This window comes from Symphalangus syndactylus, chromosome 5 (genome assembly GCF_028878055.3).
Source record: "Symphalangus syndactylus isolate Jambi chromosome 5, NHGRI_mSymSyn1-v2.1_pri, whole genome shotgun sequence".
Taxonomy (NCBI): domain Eukaryota; kingdom Metazoa; phylum Chordata; class Mammalia; order Primates; family Hylobatidae; genus Symphalangus; species Symphalangus syndactylus.
The window spans coordinates 87,572,636-87,579,958 of record NC_072427.2 but is presented as its reverse complement, the minus strand read 5'-3'; positions in this window follow the sequence as shown (position 1 = coordinate 87,579,958).

Here is a 7,323-nt window from a genome sequence, read left to right as displayed (position 1 = left end):
CACCCAACCAGTAATAGTGACTTCTAATCCTACAGCCCTGGTTTTTTATCATTAGAAACAGGAGTTTTGGCCAGGTGCAGTGGATAATTCCTGTAATCCCAGCACTTTGGTAGGGTGAGGTGGGTGGATCGCCTGAGGTCAGGAGTTTGAGACCAGCCTGGCCAACATAGTGAAACCCCATCTCTACTAAAAATACAAAAATTATCCGGGTGTGGTGGCGTGTCCCTGTAATCCCAGCTACTCAAGAGGCTGAGGCAGGAAAATCACTTGAACCCGGGAGGTGGAGGTTGCAGTGAGCAGAGATTGCACCATTGCACTCCAGCCTGGGCAACAAGAGCAAAACTCCGTCTCAAAAAAATAAAGTTCTTCCCTTAGAACTAGTCCTGTTGGGCTAGTCTTTCTGGGATTTTGGTCTACTCTCCTCCACCCATGGGAAGGGCTTAAAACCCAATAGCCAGCACCAAGCACAGTTCTGCATTTTGTAGCTATCATTGCAGATGACTTCTTGATAGTCCATCTGGTGGCAATACAGTGGTCACCCACGGGGCCATTGTTTGGGTCTATGTGATTCCCACATTCTGTCAGAGGCCAGGCGCGGTGGCTCACGCCTGTAATCCCAGCACTTTGGGAGGATGAGGTGGGCGGATCACGAGGTCAGGAGATCGAGACCATCCTGGCTAACACGGTGAAACCCCGTCTCTACTAAAAATACAAAAAATTAGCCGGGGGTGGTGGCAGGCGCCTGTAGTCCCAGCTGCTCAGGAGGCTGAGGCAGGAGAATGGCATGAACCTGGGAAGCGGAGCTTGCAGTGAGCCGAGATCGCGCCACTGCACTCCGGCCTGGGCGACAGAGTGAGACTCCGTCTCAAAAAAACAAAAGTGCTGTCAGAAACAGCAGTGTGGATGGGACTTATTCTGTGTTTGGAATTGTTTCCTTAAGGTGGATTTCCAGAAACAGATGTGATAAATCACAGAAAATGAGCATTAGTGCTGCTTTCTTTCCTGTTAAATTTTTTGTTTGTTTTTTGGTTTTTTGAGACAGAATTTTGCTCTTGTTGCCCAGGCTGGAGTGCAATGGTGCAATCTCGGCTCACTGCAACCTCAGCCTCCTGGGTTCAAGCAATTCTCCTGCCTCAGTCTACTGAGTAGCTGGGATTACAGGTCCCTGCCACCACGCCTGGCTAATTTTTGTATTTTTAGTATAGATGGGGTTTTGCCATGTTGGACAGGCTGGTCTCCAACTCCTGACCTCAGGTGATCCACCTGCCTTGGCCTCCCAAAGTGCTGGGATTGCAGGCGTGAGCCACTGTGCTTGGCCTCCTGTTAGATTTTTAAACCGGTTTAATACATGCGAGTTAAAGAATTATTTTACCTCCTTTGACATTTTTCCTGTCACCTAGACCTTGACATCTTTCTAAATGTTTGCTCTCTTCCACCTGGGACAAATGCCCTTGGACTGGAGGAGATAGTGTGTAAATCCGATCCAGCCCTTGCTAATTACAGATTCTTGCCTTGATGTTTGCTGGCAGCTGGCAGGTAACTGAAGAGTGGCGGGTGATGGGGCAGCTTTTCTCACTCTGCTTCCAGCACACGCATTGTGTTTTAACAGGTTAGATTCCCCTGCCAGTCTCTTGACTTGTATTAAAAGCCTGGGGAAGTGCTCTCTGGCCTGCAGCTCTCCATCCACTGGGGTCTTACTGTGGCCCCAGTACCTGCCCACAGGAAACAGTCCAAAGTTTGTAAAATGAAGGCAGCGGCACATAATTTACTACACCCCATAGGGAAGCTGTGTGACATCTAAATTGTACCAGATTAATTTCTCAGTGGCAAACTTTTTCTGTAAAGTGCCAGATAGCGAATATAATTAGGCTTTGTGAAGCATATCCAGTCCCTGTTGCAGTCTTTTTTCATTACTCTTTAGCCAAGTGTGGTAGCACACTCCTGTACTACTTGGGAGACTGAGGCACGAGGATCACCTGAGCCCAGGAATTCAAGACTGCAGTGAGCTATGATCACACCACTGCACTCAAGCCTGGGCAACAAAGTGAGACCCCGTCTCTTAAAGAAAAGAAAAAAAAATTAGCTTACACAAAGGGGCAGGAAGCAGGGTTTGTCTGTCAGGCTATAGTTTGTCGACCCAGTATTAAAGGGATAATTTTAATTTAATAAATGAGCTGGCCAGAGATAGGATTAAAATAAGTGGGTGTTTTAGCCGGGCACGGTGGCTCAAGCCTGTAATCCCAGCATTTTGGGGGGCCGAGGCAGGCGGATCACGAGGTCAGGAGATTGAGACCATCCTGGCTAACATGGTGAAACCCCGTCTCTACTAAAAATACAAAAAATTAGCTGGGCGTGGTGGTGGGCGCCTGTAGTCCCAGCTACTCGGGAGGCTGAGGCAGGAGAATGGCATGAACCTGGGAGGAGGAGGCTGCAGTGAGCTGAGATCACGCCACTGCACTCCAGCCTGGGTGACAGAGCAAGACTCTGTCTCAATAAATAAATAAATAAATAAATAAAATAAGTGGGTGTTTTAAGTGCTCAGCTTCCTTGGTTCTACCACCTTCTCTCCCTGACCCTCCCCTTTCCCCCTGGCCTTGGCCTTTATTCTAGAACGGATCTGAAGCAATAGGATATGAAAAATTCACAACTGCTAAAACAGTGTTCCTTCTAGTGTAATTTTCACTCTTACAGACCTGTCTGTAATAAACATCATTTGAAATGCCTACTATGTGCTAAGCACTATGCCTCAGCCGTGGGTTCCGACGTCATCAAGACAGCCTGCCTTCTCTGAGTGTTCGGCTTGGGAAAGGGGGCAGCTGAGAGACAGGTGCATGGCCATGTGCCGGATAGCAGACGTAGAAGACAGAGGCCAGGGAGGTGTCTGGGGAGAGGCAAAGATGAGGATTCATCAGAGAAGGCTTTGAAGGACATGATGCCTAACCCGGATGTCGAAAGGGATTTTGCCAGGAGCACAGGGCATTGGTGGAGGGAGCCCTGGAGGGCAGTCCTCAAGGCCTCTGGATGGGTGTGAGAGGCACCGGCGCTGAAGCAGCATCTGGGTGTGAGGAAGCCACAGCCCCTTGGCTCTCCACGGCAGTCTCAGAGCAGCCTCAGGCTGAGTAAGTGGCTGAGGCCAATCCTTTAGGAAAGGCCACCACGTCCAGCAAATTTTTGTGTTTATACTAGAGTCAGGATTTCACCATTTTGGCCAAGCTGGTCTCAAACTCCTGGCTTCAAGCTATCTCTCCCCCTCAGCCTCCCAAAGTGCAGGGATTACAGCAGGAGCCACCGTGCTGGCCCGTATATGCCATCTTTCACCTGCCTGTATTCAGAGACTGTCACCTCCTCAAGCCCTTTGTGGGAGGAAAACTAGACAGTGAAATCCAGCCAAACAAGAGACGAACTAACATTAAAAATTCAAAAATTGGGTCAGGCACGGTGGCTCACGTTTGTAATCCCAGCACTTTGGGAAGCCGAGATGGGTGGATCACCTGAGGTCAGGAGTTTGAGACCAGCCTGGCCAACATGGCGAAACCCCGTCTCTACTAAAAATACAAAAATTAGCTGGGCATGATGGCGGGCGCCTGTAATCCCAGCTACTTGGGAGGCTATGGCAGTAAAATCGCTTAAACCTGGGAGGCAGAAGTTGCAGTGAGCCGAGACCACGGCCATTGCACTCCAGCCTGGGCAACAAGAGCGAAAGTCCATCTCAAAAAAAAAAAAAAAGAAAAAAAATCAAGAATTGAAGGCTACAGTAGTACTGGGGGAGACCTTAGAACCTAATTGCCTGTGAATTAAGGCTAAACAACTATGGAGATTGCAAGACAGAATGAGAGTGTTATAAACCCTAACAAGTAAACAGAAGATAAACCAAGAATCTGGAGGCCACAAATGGGAGCTTGGGAGGTAGCCCAGAACTCCCCCGCTCCTCCGTCAGAGCAAATGAGTCAGCACTGTGCGGAAGAGACACTTGGCAGGGTGGAGATGAGAAATGCAAAATAGAAACGTGGAGGCCAGACGTGGTGGCTCACACCAGTAATCCCAGCACTGTGGGAGGCCGAAGTGGGCAGATCACCTGCGGTCAGAAGTTCGAGACCAGCCTGGCCAACATAGTGAAACCTCGTCTCTACTAAAAGCCCAAAAATTAGCCGAGCATCATAGCGCTGGCCTATAATCTCAGTTACTTGGGAGACTGCGGCAGGAGAATTGCTTGAACCTGGGATGAGGACGGTGCGGTGAGCCAAGATCACGCCACTATACTCCAGCCTGGCCAACAGAGTGAGACTCCGTCTCTAAATAAATAAATAAAATAAAAAGCAACTCTTGGCCAGGCACATTGGCTCGTGCCTGGAATCACAGCACTTTGGGAGGCTGACATGGGAGGGTCACGAGCTCAGATGTTCGAGACCCGCCTGGGCAACATAGTGAGACCCTGTCTCAGAATAAACAAATAAAAAATAAAAATGAAGAAGCAACTCTTTTAGCGTTATACGATAGGGCAGGGGAAAAAAAGAAAAAAGAAACAACTCTTCTTACCAAAAAAGGTTGAAAATACCCCTTTTGTTGTCCCCGCCCACAATGTCTTAAGCCTAGCAGGTGTTGACCTAAAGGAAGAAGCAGGGGTGGCCAGGCGCCGGGGCTCGTGCCTGTCATCCCAGCACTTTAGGAGGCCAGGCGCGGTGGCTCACGCCTGGAATCCCAGCACTTCGGGAGGCCGAGGCGGGCGGATCACAAGGTCAGGAGATTGAGACCATCCTGGCTAACACGGTGAAACCCATCTCTACTGAAAATACAAAACATTAGCTGAGTGTAGTGGCAGATGCCTGTAGTCCCAGCTACTCGGGAGGCTGAGGCAGGAGAATGGCGTGAACCCGGGAGGTGGAGCTTGCAGTGAGCCGAGATCACATCACCGCATTCCAGCCTGGGCGACAGAGCGAGACTCTGTCTCAAAAAAAAAAAGAAAAAGAAAAAAGAAAGAAGCAGGGGCAAAACTCATGTAAGTAGAGATTCTCTGGGCCAAGTTTATAGACTGCAAGCCAGGAGCACTGACTCAAGTAGCCCCCAATATCCATGTTCTGATTAGCTGCAGTTACAAGTGGTATTTTGTTTTGTTTTTGTTTTTTTGAGAAGGGGTCTCACTCTGTCGCCCAGGCTGGAGTGCAGTGGTATTTTGTTTTGTTTTTGTTTTTTTGAGAAGGGGTCTCACTCTGTCACCCAGGCTGGAGTGCAGTGGCTCCATCTCGTCTCATTGCAAGCTCCGCCTCCTGGGTTCAGGCGATTCTCCCACCTCAGCCTCCAGTGTAGCTAGGACTTCAGGCGTGCACCACTATGCCCGGCTTTTTAATAAATTTTTTGTAAAGATGGGGTTTCACAATGTTATCCAGGCTGGTCTCGAACTCCTGGACTCAAGCAATCTGCCTGCCTTGGACTCCCAAAGTGCTGGGATTACATGCATGATCCACTAGTCCAGGCCTAAAAGTGGGTTTAGTTTATTTTGTTTGTTTTTTGAGACAGAGTCTCGCTCTGTCGCACAGGATGGAGTGCAGTGGCTCGATCTCAGCTCACTGCAACCTCCGCTTCCCTGGCTGTTTTGTATTCTTAGTAGACACAGGGTTTCACTATGTTGGTCAGGCTGGTCTCGAACTCCTGACTTTGTGATCCACCCGCCTCAGCCTCCCAAAGTACTGGGATTACAGGTGTGAGCCACCGTGCCAGGCCTAGTTTTGTTTTCTTGAGACAGCGTCTCTCTCTGTCACCCAGGCTGGAATGCAGTGGTGTGATCTCTGCTCACTGCAACCTCTGGCTCCTGAGCTTAAGTGATCCTCCCATGTTGCCCATGTGAAAGAAAAATATTTTGGGCCCCGAAATCACTAAGGAAAAGTCAAGCTGCAAACTACTTAAGGGAAACCTGCCTCCCATTCTATTCAAAGTCACTCCTCTGCTCGCTGAGATAGATGCATATCTCATTGCCTCCTTTGGAAAGGCTGATCAGAAACTCAAAAGAATGCAGCCTCCAGTGTCTCACTTATCTGTGCCCAGCAAGCTCCCTCCCCACTTGGAGTGTTCCTGCCTTTGCTTCAAGTTGTCCCACCTTTCTAGAAGAACCAACGTACTTCTTACGTATATTGATTGGTGTCTCATGTCTCCCTAAAATGTATAAAACCAAGCTGTGCCCCAGCCACCCTGGGGACATGTCATCAGTGCGAGGCTCTTGCATTGCTTGGAACCCCAAGAGTGCGCCAGCCAAGCTGGTCTCGAACTCCTGACCTCGTGATCCAACAGCCTCGGCCTCCCAAAGTGCTGGGATTACAGGCATGAGCCACCACGCCCAGCCATGCTGTAGCTTTCTTGGACCAATGTTGGATTTTGGGGCCGGAGAGACCAAGAGAGGCCGTGCAGATTTTTCCCTGTTAACCAGGCTCCCAGGAAACTTACAAGTAGGTGAGATCAGTGACCGATGTGCATGCACAGAGAGGCGAGTAGAGGCTGAGGAGCTTCCTTTGTCCAGCTGCTGTGGCCTGCTCTCCCAGATGGAGGGGTGGTAGGTCCATGGGGGACATGGACCGAAGCCCCTCATGGGTTTCAGCACCAGATGCAAGGCTCTTGCATAGGTTGGAACCCCCAGAGCGCGCCAACAGACAACACGAGGCGGTATGGAGCAACACACTGTTTTAATGAGAGCCTGGGTGCAGACAGGCTGAGGCCTAAAATGGCATCAGCCCCAAGTGAGGACGGGGCAGGGGTTTTATGGTCCTCTGTAAACAGGAATTGTCCCAGCCTGACGTTACTGCTATGTAGTACCGGGGCGACCTCCCTCTTGATCTTCAGGGCATATGTCTTCCAGCCAGCTCTCTTCCTGCCTCTGCTATCTTGCTGCTGGCGCAAGTTTGTACCTTGGGACTGGGCCTGAGGAGGAGTTATTCATCCCTTAAGCTTTCAGGCCCCAAGGAGAATCTTCCATTCCTGTCTATTTGGTTATAGAAAAGGGGAAAGGGACGACTTTCTCAATAACTACTTCAGGCGTGACATAGGGGTGGCGTGGGCACCTTGGAAAAAGGAAAACTTAATTTTTGGGGTATTCTTGAGCAACGGGTTGGTATCCATCGTGCCGCTGTAGCAGGAGCATCGTCTGGATTGTCTGGCGGTTAACTGTAGTTTCAACAAGAGTTTAATGGGATAACACAGGGGAGAAACAGGAGGACCCCAATGATGAAGATGACTGTCCCCACCAGCATTTTAAATCCTCCTAAATTTGAGAACCACCCTCCTAGAAGGTTTGTTGGGTCCCATCCCTTCCAGGTTTGGACTGGTACATGGGCTACT